Here is a 12,394-nt window from a genome sequence, read left to right as displayed (position 1 = left end):
GAGGTAACCAAAACATTGTGGCTTAAAGAGCATTCTGAGCAATTGCTGTTTCAGCTGTCTCAATCCTCAAGATACTATTAAAACAGACTGGCAGTAAAGAACACTCACAGCCTTTTTTTCCCCTGAAAATATTAACACTTACTCAGGTGGCTGATGCACAGAATTAATGAATTAGTACAGATTTTGTTTGCAGAATCAGAGATTTGCATCTAGGGGTGTGCAGCAATAAAATAGAGGCTGATTTGACATCTTTAATTCAAACGTACATACAAGACAACTAGTCTGAAATTGGTGGGGTTTCTTTGGATTTATATCACTGCTGCTAAAAATAGAAACTGACAGTCTATTTTTAGATAATCCAGAGCCGTTATAGGCTGGAACCTTGCAGGTCTGTTACCAACTACCTTCATGAAAAACCCCAAGCATGTTTGAAAAGACATGATTAGTTTTAATACAGTTTGGAATAATCCTTTACATGCAAATATGCCAAAGACTTCAGGAGTCTATTTCCTGTCGTACTTAGTTGCTGGTGGATGAAGGTCTTTTATCTCTGCAAAACCTTTAAGACAAGCCCTGTTTATGCCACAGAAATTATTTTCTTCAGACAACAGTTGAAAAGCATTGTAATATTTAATAGAGCTAATTTCTAAACTGATGTGAGATGTGTTGATTTTGCTGATTCTTTGTCCTGGCTTCTTCAAAAGATAACAAAACCATTCCTCACCCAGAACAAGGAAGACCAGAAGCGTTAGCAACAAAGCTGATGGAAATTTCTTTTTTCCTATTCAGTAGTTGTACAGCAAGAAGAAAGAAGCAAGTGGTGGTAGGGAAAGGAAATGCTCCTATTCATGGAGAATCCCACCTGCATAAATTCATTTAAGTGCACTCAGGCAGAAACAGCAGGCAGGGCAACTAATCTTCCCAGGCCTAGTAATTAAATATAAAAAGACTGTCTTTATCCAAACACATGATCTATATTCTGGAAATTTCCACCATGATTCTTTCTGAAGTTTTACTTTTCTTAAAGTGCAGAGCAGCAGGATCAATATTTATTATGGGATAGCAGTGGGTGTAAAGCCATCCATGCTGAAAAACTAGGGCAGTATATTAAATCAATGTGAGTGATCCATGTCTCTATTAATTTGTTTGAACTTTATAACAGTGGATTTGAGTTTTTTAGTTTTTAGGGGCAGGGTTTGTTTTTGGTTTGTGCTTTTTAATTCTGAATTCTTTGAATTTTACATTGCCTGTCAGAGATCAGCTGTTGTCAGTAAAAGTCTGACATGAATGACAGTGGCTGTGGGTGGCACAGGCAGCATTAGGTCTTAGCTTGGTGCTACTTGTAATTTGAGGAGACTTGAGCTTTTAAGACATTGGTGCTTTTCACTGGGCCGTCAGAGGGGGAGACAAGGATAATAGGGGGAAAATTAAAACAAAATTATAAAAGGAGTCTGGAAACCAGTAAAATGTTATTAAATTACCAACACTGCAACCCCTAGTTTTTCAGAAATCCCAAACTATATCTTCAAATGTGAGGCTGGCTTCAGAATAAAAAAAAAAGAAATGTCCAAACTAAAAAGAGAGATAGATATTGGGAGAAACCTTATGATGTGTTAGTCAAAGTCAGAAATGTCAGTGTTACATTCCATTAATTCATTATTTTTGTAATTTGTCTTCTGATTTTTTCACTTGTTAGTACTTATGATTTTTTCAATAGGAAACGTATTTATAAGGAGCTGAGTCTTAAAGATTCTGGATCTAATTCTCTGAAGTTTGCTTTTATGTAATCTTCCCAGTGAATGGTCATAAAATTCCAAGTGCTATCAATACTGATTAGGTTAAGTTTATCAATTAACTTAGTTAAAATAATTAATTTCATTGATTATTTTGTTTTCTTTGATTAGTGTTGCATATAACTGAATGGAAATTTTTTTATCCTCCTTGTGATTCTCAAAGTCTTAAATAGCTATCCCTGTATCATTTGAACATTGAAGAGAGAAAGATATTGAATTTGTAAATGATCTTACCTTCTACAGATGAAATAAAGGGTCCAGTAAAAAAGGTATTCCCTATAACAGAATAAAATTGAACTGTTTAGCACGGGTAGCAACTCTTCTGTGGTGTCTCTTAAAAAATTAATTTTTGAAATGCTTTATGCTAATGCTTGTCTTTATATCTTGAAGTAATTTCATCAAAACCACCTAAACTGTCATATGTTGAGGAACATCTTCAAAGCCTTAGAAGTTCAAGAATTCAAATCTGGCAATCAAGTACATGGGGTAAGGGAGAATTGACAATACACTTACCAAGCCTGAGGGAAAAGGTATTTTAGAAGACATAACTTATAATGTGGGCTTTTAAACAGTATTTTCAGACATGTTTTCCTACTTCATGCACCTTGAAAAGGGAAGAAAATGGGTGAAGAAACAAAAGTAAGCATTTGTATACTTTTTGGAAATTCATGTAAATAAAATGATATCCCAACTTTACACTTTTCAGGTAGTAGGTATGGAAGTAGATTTCCCTCCTTACAATGTGTATCTGGATAAGACACCTCCTACCAAATATATCAGTGAAAAATTTGCAATTGTTCTTGTGTTATTAACATGAAAATGCTCACTGTGAGTGTTCATCATACTTGGGCATCTCAATCACAGAGAAATTGGTAGGCATGAGAAGAGTTATTCTCTGTTGCAGCAAATAAGAGAAGGTGACAGGGTATCAGAGGGGCTCGGCTCATCCTCACACCAGAAAAAACTGAAAAAATATTCTGCTCTGATTGTGCCTTCCTGTTTTAGAAAACAAGTCTGCCTGCTGCAATGTGAATCCTCTGAGACAATCCCTGTTTCCTACCAAACTGCATCCCATCAACAGACCCAGTCATGTACACCCACCTTCTCTATTCTTCTATTCTCTTTCTAGCCTGCCATTGCATACTGAGAGAGCAATCACCTGAACATCCAACAATTCTAGTATGGCTATGAAAGAAGCAAAGCAAAACACCAACTGAAGTACACTCTTTACGCAATTATATTAGCAAGTGCCAACATGTTTATTCTTATGTTGGCTTAATACAACATTCAAAATGTCTCAAAAGGCGAAAAGTTGTCTACTTTCAGCTAAATCTTTCCTTGTGGTAGTCATACTTCTGGCAGTTTAGAGGAAGCTAAATTCAGCAGTTGGACCCCAGCATGATCTCGGTTTTGCCTTTGTGTTTGCATTGCTGATACCTGTGGGGTTGGCCCTGAATGCCCCATTTCTCCTTGCTTCCAGAAGAAACCAGGTATTACAGATGTGAAATAGTGAGTGGAGAAAGCAGATGAAATAATTAACAGAAAAATTGATTTTTGTTTGTTTAAATGGAAAGATACCCAAAAGCTAATTTCAGAGTTTGTTTTCCTGTTTGTTTTCACTCAGCCTGGAGTGGGAAGAAGGAAGTGTGGTACCCCAGCTCTTACAGGTTTGGCTGAGCAAAATTCAATTGGAGCCAAACACTCCCTCATGTCTCCTGAAGGCACAAGGCATGGCCTGTGTCTCTCCATCTTGGTCCTGGCACTGTTGCCAGTACATGGAGGGGCTGGCCCATTCAGACCCAGATTCAGGATCCAAAATGCCCCATGCTGGCCTGCTGGAATGGCTAAAAACAATGAGCATCAAATATATACAAGGAATGGAAGACAATTCAAACTTTCAGCCATTGTTCTATTAATTTTAATATTTTTTATAGTGTGTCATTTGGACAAGATTGCCTTAAAGAAATGTAGCAGTTTGGAATGGTTTTAATAGTCAGTTTTCCTATGATCTGCTAGTTTTCCAGGCCCATGTCACCACTGCTTCAAGCTACTGTGAAAAACAAAATCTCCTTTTCCTCCTTTACACTGGCTTGGCATATGACAAAAAAACCCTCAAACAACAAAAGACGTACTGCTAGTAATTGTGATCTACAACAGAAAGCATGATTTCTTTAAGTTATGACATGCTTCACATAGCTTAATACCACAGCAGTGACCCTACTGGGTCTTTTCTGAACATGTCAAAAAAAAAAAAAGAAAAAGGGAGAAAAGAAGGGAAGGAACCCAAAATTTTAAGCATCAAATTACTAAATAATAGAAATTGTATTTTCTGTCTTAGATGTTTAAGAAAGATTCATGAAAGACATGAATATTAAGCCAAACATTTTGTTGGCTGTACTGCAGCAGGCTGCAAGAATGTAAACTTTTTTTCAATGACTTCAGCTCTGAATTTAAAAGCTAAGATTTTTAGCAGTGAGCAAGAGACTATATTTGGCAAAAAAATTCTGCTGGCTTTACTTAGTTACCAAGCACATTCAAAACAATACCCCTTTATAAAAAAAAAATAGTCTGGTTTATTCACAGCATGTGTAGATTTTGGACCTTCCATCAAATTCCACTTTCTTCTCTTGCAATATGTCTGTTGTTGTCTAATGTGCTCGACATTGCCTGTACTTAATTTTCAGCAAGTTAAATTTATGCCTCACAGAAATTGTGGTTTGGTCATGACACTACTCCTAGGTGTGAGTGGGGCTTGTTTTTTCAACCAGCTCTTGCTTAGCCACATGGGTACGTGCTGTCACACCACACAATAAAATCTTCACTAGAATAACTGGTTTAAGTAACCATCCACCTAATGAAAACGAATCCCATTTAATTTCCTTTGTGTTTACCATGCTTCCTTTCAAAGTGTACTGTTGGCATAGATGGGTATTTATACAAATTTTATTTTAAACTATTTATTTGAAGTTGGGACTTCAGTAACATTTGTTGTCAGAATCATAGTGCATGTTTAAAACCAAGGTTCTAAAAATGTAATATTTCAACAAGGAGGTAGCAGACAAGGAACTTGTGCACTTGGGAGTCTATTCTCTCTCTGAATACGATGGGTGTACTGATGAAGGAGCCAGGCCTATGAGGCAGAGCATATATGTCCGTGTTTATGCTTGATCATCTGCAGTCTTCCTGCAGAAATCCACGTAGTCTTGGACTCTTGGATCACTGTATTCCTGTGGCAAAGGCAGATCTGATGGGATACACTGTAGTCCATGAGCAAGTTCAGGTCTTGTACTGAACTCTGAGGAAAATAAAAATAACAAAATGAGATGGACAAAATAAAAGAAAAGAATACTTTTGCACAGCCACTGAAAACCTGTGATTCAAAAGTGGCTTTAAAAAAAAATCTTCAAAACAAGCAGGAGAAAAATATCTTCCACTTTCTAGTAAAAGCTTTCAGACTTATTGTAGGGCAAAAGGAAGCATTATTTTGTCAATAAATGAAAAATCGTCACATAGATAGATATTATCACCTGAGCACTTGCTCTCAATAACCATTTTCCAAGGCTAGCAACATGTATGAAGTGCAGATTTCTTTATGTCTACAGGAAGAAAAGCTACATTTCATGAAGCAAAACTTGGTCTGAAAAATTTGGTTTGTGTTTTTGTATTAACCAATGTATTGTTTGTTGTCTTCCTCCCCTTTCTAAAGCAGTATTTCAAAATTTTTATTTAGAGAGCCTCTGGTGTATACATCTCAGCCCTCCCTGCACTAATTAAACAATGTGGAAAAATAGTGAAGGAAAATATTTGTTGAGAATTTGATTTCTTCAGCCTTCTTGAAAGTTACAAAAACCATAAAATTGCTTGTCAAACTCATAACCTTCTGTTTCTCTTGAGAGTACAAAACTCAATTTTTACAATAGACTTGTGAAATAACAGAAATATGGGTGAAACTACATAACCACTCTTTACTCAGAACTTCAGTTAATCAGCAGTTGACTGATCAAGCACTCTTGATTCTCCATTCTGTGCTTTAGCTTCTAGGGTTCTAATCTTTTAAAAGCTCATACTCTTAATGATATTTACTACAATAATTTCTGCATAAATTTGATTAGTTTTAATGCAAGACCAGTTTAAAACTTGACAAAAAGGTGGAAGGAGAAAGTCAACCTCTTTCTCTCTTCACTGATATCAAAGAAAAGGTATTTAGAGAAAGAAATCTGTTTTAAAATAAGATCATATAAAGTGATAGCACAATACATACCAACATACATACCTACATACATACATACATACATATATACACATATATATACACACACACATACATGAGTGCTGACATTAAAGCCTCCTGTTCACCCCATTATGTTCTCCATATTCAAATAACTGTCCTTGATGTCTTTTCTTTAAAGCAGTAGAAACTGGACACAAAGCCCCACAACTTGTTAAAACTGTCTTTTCAATAGGTCAAATATTTTAGGCTAATGAGTAGGAAGAGAAAGTGAACTTGGAAAACGCAGTATGATCTTTATTGCACAGGCTCTAGAGAAGGGTGATCACACAGACAATGCCAGTGCTTATGGATCATGCAAAAAAGGCTGTAACACAATAATTTTATCCAGACTGCATATCTTTCAGGGTAGGTGGAGGGGAGAGTAGGTGTTTTTTTTTCATGAAGAGTATAGTTACATAATTACAAACGGCAGTACAGTTCTCTTACTGAAAAGTTAGTGAAGAGGAAACAGCATGAAATAATTAATAGGTCATAACAGGGTTAAAATATTAATGATGGTAATATACTCAATTGATAATCTTCTGTATAGGACATTTTCATTGCCTTTTTTCTATGTCTCTGCAGAGGAGGAAAGCAATATTATTGAAAACACTAATTAGATACCTTTTAGGAGTTTTTTACAGGACATTCCTGTCTTGGTAGTGCTTGCCCCACTTGGATGCTACAAAGCCACACAGCTGATTTTTCTTTTCAAGTAACTTTGAAAATGCAAAGCCTTTGCAGAAGTACAACCCTTTATTTATTATGAGATCTCCTCTTTTGGAATGTGAAATTATTGTCAGATATATTGCAAAGATGGAGAGACACTGAGGGTGTCATTTGGATGGTAAATTTTTCTCCTTCAAATTACCTTTTCAGTTTAATAATTAAGAGTAGTTATATTAATATCAATTTCCTTGTGCTGTCTGTGAAGCTGTGCATTTATGAAACATCACTAGGGTAAAATCTTATTGCCAGAACTGAGTAGAGTTTCAAGTGGTTGCAGACAAATGCAGGTGGTCAACACTAAAAAAATGTCATTGTCAAGCACTTTACCTCATTTATAAGTTGTACAAGAAAGCCATTATGGCAACAAATCACTCAGCCCTTGTGGCCATGAAGTGGGGAGAGCACTGCCAAGCAGGTTTTCAGGAAATTAATTATGAGCTGGCAGGCAATTTGTTAAAAGCCGTTTGAAAAGGTGACTTTTCCCTTTCTTTTACATTCCCTTTTTTCTTTTTTTGTTTGGTAGGAATTATTTGAGCAACAGTGTTGCTATAAACTCATTCATAACAACAGTAAAGGGATTTCTGTGAAGGTGTATGTCTGTATTGGTGTAATTTTCATCTATTTTCCATTCACTCTTCTTCAGGTAGTATTAAACTGCATATGAGAAATAACAGTAGTGCCTGCAACAAACCCACATTCCTCATAATAGTTTGAATGGTGATTATAGAGAACACTTGGGCTGTCCTGCAGAAATGGGCCAGAGATGTCTTGTGCTCAAAAATAATAGGAAGAAGGATTTTCCATATTTGCTAGCATTGTACCATGTGATAGAGTACACAGTTTAGTATGCTGGCCTCTAAAAAGAAATGTGGGCTTTTTCCAAGAGATTCAGAAAATAGTACAGTTAAAAAGTCTTTCTAGAATATTAAGGTAAACAATCAAGCAGAACTGTTTACAAATAAATATTTTCTAGTAGAGCCTAAATGATCCTGTTCTTCGAAAGACAAAAAAATTCCCCAAACAAAACCACCAAAATCAAGCCAGAACAAAACCCAGAGAAACTAACTGTATAACTTTTACTTTGAATTTTATTTTTGGAGAATATTGTAAGATCTTTTTCCTAAATTTGGTGTTTATTTAAAAGCTAATAAAGCCAGATAGGAGAATTAGAATATATCATGATATAATAAAAATGATAAAACTTCTATATAGACTTTCAATTACTAAATTATTTTATGTCAAAACCTAGAAAATTGATGCTTTTGAATATAATGTATTGGAATTTTCTTATCTGTTAATTTTTTAGAGGCTATATACTTAAGAGAAGAACACCATAAACTGATTTTTCATTACACTTAGTACTTTGAGAGCTTCACTGAAAACATTTCCTCTGGGATCAGAGACTAGAAATCAATAATATTAAAACAAACCTAAAGATCAAAACTCCCTAGAAAGTATGTGATTAATAAATAAATAGATCCTTATTCCTTGTATAGTCTTTTTAACCTCTTTTTTACTTTGTTGTACTCTAAACAAATATTTTTGTCTTTCAAATGTAAATATCTTGAAAGATTTTGTAAAAATGTGTCTGAAATCATTCACTCTGAATTGTGTATTTAAGTTAGTACTGTTTGCAAAGAAGAATGTGAGAAGTTCAAAGCAATTGATGATATTCAGATATTGAAAGCATCTTTGCCTATCACTTGTGGTTTGAGCATGTATGTCCAAGGTTCATCAAGTTTCTATTGAGGGCTGAATCTGAATATTCTTTATTTCCCCACTGCAAAAGAAGCCCAAAGTTTATGATGATGAAAAAACACTCTAAGCACCAGTCCAGCTATAGTCCCTGTCCAGTGGTTTCCTGAGGAAGAATTCTGTTTTACATGTTTGATGTCACCTCACCCTGCAGCTGCTTGCTCCAAAACCAGCAAAGCCCACCCAAGCATTTTGATTTAATATACTGCAATCTTTAAACAAGGGTTAGGTTGCCCTAATTATATGGTTATGAATTCTATCACAAGTCACAGACCATCTTGATGCTCCTGAAGGGGAACCAACAGAAGTGTCACACTTTCACATCAGCTGCAGCTGTCCTTTAAGAGTACAAGTTGCACTGGTGGTAGATGAAATAACCTGAATTCTTATTTGCGCTTTTCCTTCGGAAAACAGCTCACTGAATAGCATTTCTGGTGCTGAGCACTGCTATGTCTGAGTGCCATCGTGCTAGAAGAAAAAAATTAAATATTTTATAAAAATAAATCAATGTTCTATAAAATTAAAACATGGATTCACCATCTTTTATGTTATTAGGAGGTGTTCTTCCACCCTATCATGCACACTTAGTCCAGAAGAATGGCCAGGAAATACCTGTCACTTTGAAGTTGTCTAAGAAATGCTCAGTAACACGTCTCAGCCTGTGCATGTCCCATATCCTGGACACAGTGTGAGTGGTGGTCAGCTCTTCTGATGCCAGGTCAGCAAAGAATGATTGTCACTTATCTTGCTGTCTCCAATTCTTTTTTAATTTCACTTTTAACACTAGTTTGCTTGAAGGGAGAACAAGATACGGTCTGCTTGATGAACTCTAGTTAATGATGAAGTTCAAAATGTAGTAACTGGAGCCATGAGAAGTTCTGCTGGGATAGCACACCACTAAGCAGGGAAGCATGCAGGGTGTGGCTTCCTAGCTGCGTAGGGCTAGCTTGCTGAAATCCCAGTGCAGCTGTTCCTGAAAGTGCAATAGGCTACAGAGGGAAAGCAACCAAGGTCTTTGTAACCAAGATCATAGGGAAAGTAAACATGGGTCTACCATCCCATGTATGATATCAATGTGTTTGCTCTGGGCCTGGGCCATGGCTTGGTGGGATAGCTGGGAATCTACAAGGGCTGGCTCTGAGGCATCACAGAGCGCAAACCCACTCACCCTTGTCCAAAAATTGTTTGCAGGTTAACTTTGCAAGCCTAAGTGACACCAGAGAAAACACTCTACTGTTTGCCAAAGCAGATAGTCTCTTTTTTGAAATGTACCTAGTTCTAGCATAAAGAAACAAGAATGCGTGTGGGGTGAGTGTTGCTGTTGAGGCAGTATGGATAAAGAGACACCAATTCAGAAGACAAGAAGCGAACTCAACTCAACTCAACTCAACTCAACTGATTTATTTCAAATACATTGAACTTTTTATAGAGAGCATGACTAATCTCTCTATCTCATGAAGACTAATTTCTTTGGTAAAAACATTCCACACCATTGGTGTGCTCTGAATGAAGCACAGTGGCAGAACATATCTATAAACAATGTGAACAACAAGAGAGATAATGAATTATTTACATTCCTTTGCAACTCTTCCTCAGGCACTAGCCTGGCAGAAACCTCTCCTTTCTTTCTGACTGAACTGAGAATACCCACAGGGTGAGTGCACAAGGAGTACAAGAGAGGTAGGAAAGAGCAATAGAAAGGTACTTTTGGTAGATAAAAAGGAAGAAAAAAAGGAAAATATTTAGAAAAGGCAGGATGCCCTGTCCCCTCCAAGGGGTAGAGAGTTAATCTGAGATGAGGATATCTTTAAAATTATTAATGAGATTTAAAATGGTCTTATGTAAAAGATAGAAGCTACCAGAAGACCTTAAAGGGAAATTACAGATGTCATACAAAATTTTATTTAAATGGTATTTTGTCTTGGTTGGATCAAAGATGACGTGCATTTTAAACCTTGTTGTAGCTTAGTCTCATATAATCTCCTAAATGGAAAGGGCTATTAGTATCTAATATTTTTCTACAGTACTTGAAAATATAAGCTGTATGTGGTGAGATAATGCCATAATTAAGCAAAATTCCCAATGCCTAACAGTTCCATACCATCAATTCAAGACCAGAATGGCCTCTAAATTATAAAATAATACTTTCCAATCCATTCCATTAACTACGACATTTCAGGACATCCTTTTGCTGTCCTTCTCATCTGAACATCTCAAAATATTCAAGTTGTATTAATAAGGAATGAATGAACATTCACAAATTTACTGTGATACACTGCAGTATACTGTCAAGAAAATTTATGGAAATGACAAAAAGGAAATAATAGTGAGATTTGGAAATAATAGTGAGATTCAGAATCACAGTTCTTTGCTGTTAATTCCACTTTTAGACCTTGACACAAGTGAGGCTCTCATATGAACTCAGAGAGAGGATTAAGTAATATTTTTTCACATCTTTAGCACATACAAATAAGTATCCTATGCAATTTTCCAGAATTATACACAGGGAGTTAGTATTTTCTGGGCAGAAAATTCTTACCAGGGGCAGGACAATGTTAGCACTTTCCTCTGAAAATCACCATTGTTCAGGAGGCAGAATATATTTGAGTAATTTGAGTAGTTGAGAGTGGTGACCATACAAGAAGGAAAAAAAGATAAATATCCAGCCATTTTCTTGGTTAGAAGCATTAACAACAAAGAAAAGGGAAATTTGCCACTATAACAACTCATCCCATAATTTCAAAAGACTTGAAAAGAGTGCACAGCCTTGATTATATTGATATTTCCAGTATAGAGCAGAAAACTGCTGCTCCATCATGATGTGAAAATGAGTCAACAGTGGGTTATGACTCATCACAAAAAGCTTTTGGAGATCCCATGCAGAAGTACAAGCAGGACAGGATTGAGTGAGGGCAACATGTTTCACCTGAGGCTGAAGCACCCCTAACAGAGGACTTGCTCTTCATTCTTATCTTTAGGGGAGTTCTTCTGAAGCTGAACACTGCTAGTTGGTGTGGCCCAAAGCCATGACATTATTTTAGGACTCTTCATGCCATTGTAGACTAGTTATCTTCTCATCTGCAGGCAGGATTTTCAATGGATTGTCGACTCTGAAGGCAGTTTTGAGCCAGATCTTGCCTCCAAGAGAAGTGAAAAACATGTAATTTGCTGCTTCTTGCTGGTCTTTGTGGGCTTGGCACACAGAAAAATGCACCAACATGTGGTTGTGTAGCATCACCATGCCCTTTTGGAAGAGGCAGAAGACAGCAAGTGTTATGTGGTGTGGCAGTATGGCTGAAGAGCATGTGTCTCTCTGCAGAAAAAGTCTGGTCAAAATGGCTTCTAAATTAAAGTGTTAAGATGTGACAGTACTAAAAATAGCATGCAAGAACAAAAACCACCATGAACACATATTTACAGAAGACAAACTTGATACCTGTCATGGGCTACATATGAATCTTCAGATGCTGTATTTCTATTTTTTTTTGTTGGGTTCCTCCGTGATCTGGGTTATACTGTACCATAATGATTTAGCTCTCCCATGAAGTGTGAATAGTTTAACTCTAACACACAGTCCATTTTCACTGGTGTTTCATCTGCATTTCATCATGGGAGAAAGGAGTCTTTGAGCAGTTCTGAGGGCAAGCTGTAAAGAGGATATGCATGCTTCCTAATTATTTTGTCAACATGTGTGATGGTGTTCCTCTTTTATGCAATGTCAACCCAATTTATTGACAATTTGTATTAAAGTAAGTATTTAAGAAGTTTGCTGTGTTTTTTAGTTCCTGTCTCTGGCCAGGAAGTATGAGCCTGAATGGTGGCTATATGGTAGGTGCATAGAAGCAGT

General features: G+C 36.4%; 1 long non-coding RNA gene across 1 annotated transcript in view; it reads left to right on the top strand.

Moving 5' to 3' along the window:
* Positions 1–12,394, top strand: part of LOC146763680 (uncharacterized) — a 66,567-nt gene that overhangs the window by 31,838 nt on the left and 22,335 nt on the right. The window lies entirely within an intron of this gene.

Source organism: Lonchura striata, chromosome Z, assembly GCF_050655825.1.
Source record: "Lonchura striata isolate lonStrDom1 chromosome Z, ASM5065582v1, whole genome shotgun sequence".
In the NCBI taxonomy this organism is placed as follows: domain Eukaryota; kingdom Metazoa; phylum Chordata; class Aves; order Passeriformes; family Estrildidae; genus Lonchura; species Lonchura striata.
This window is presented reverse-complemented; position numbering and strand designations above follow the sequence as displayed.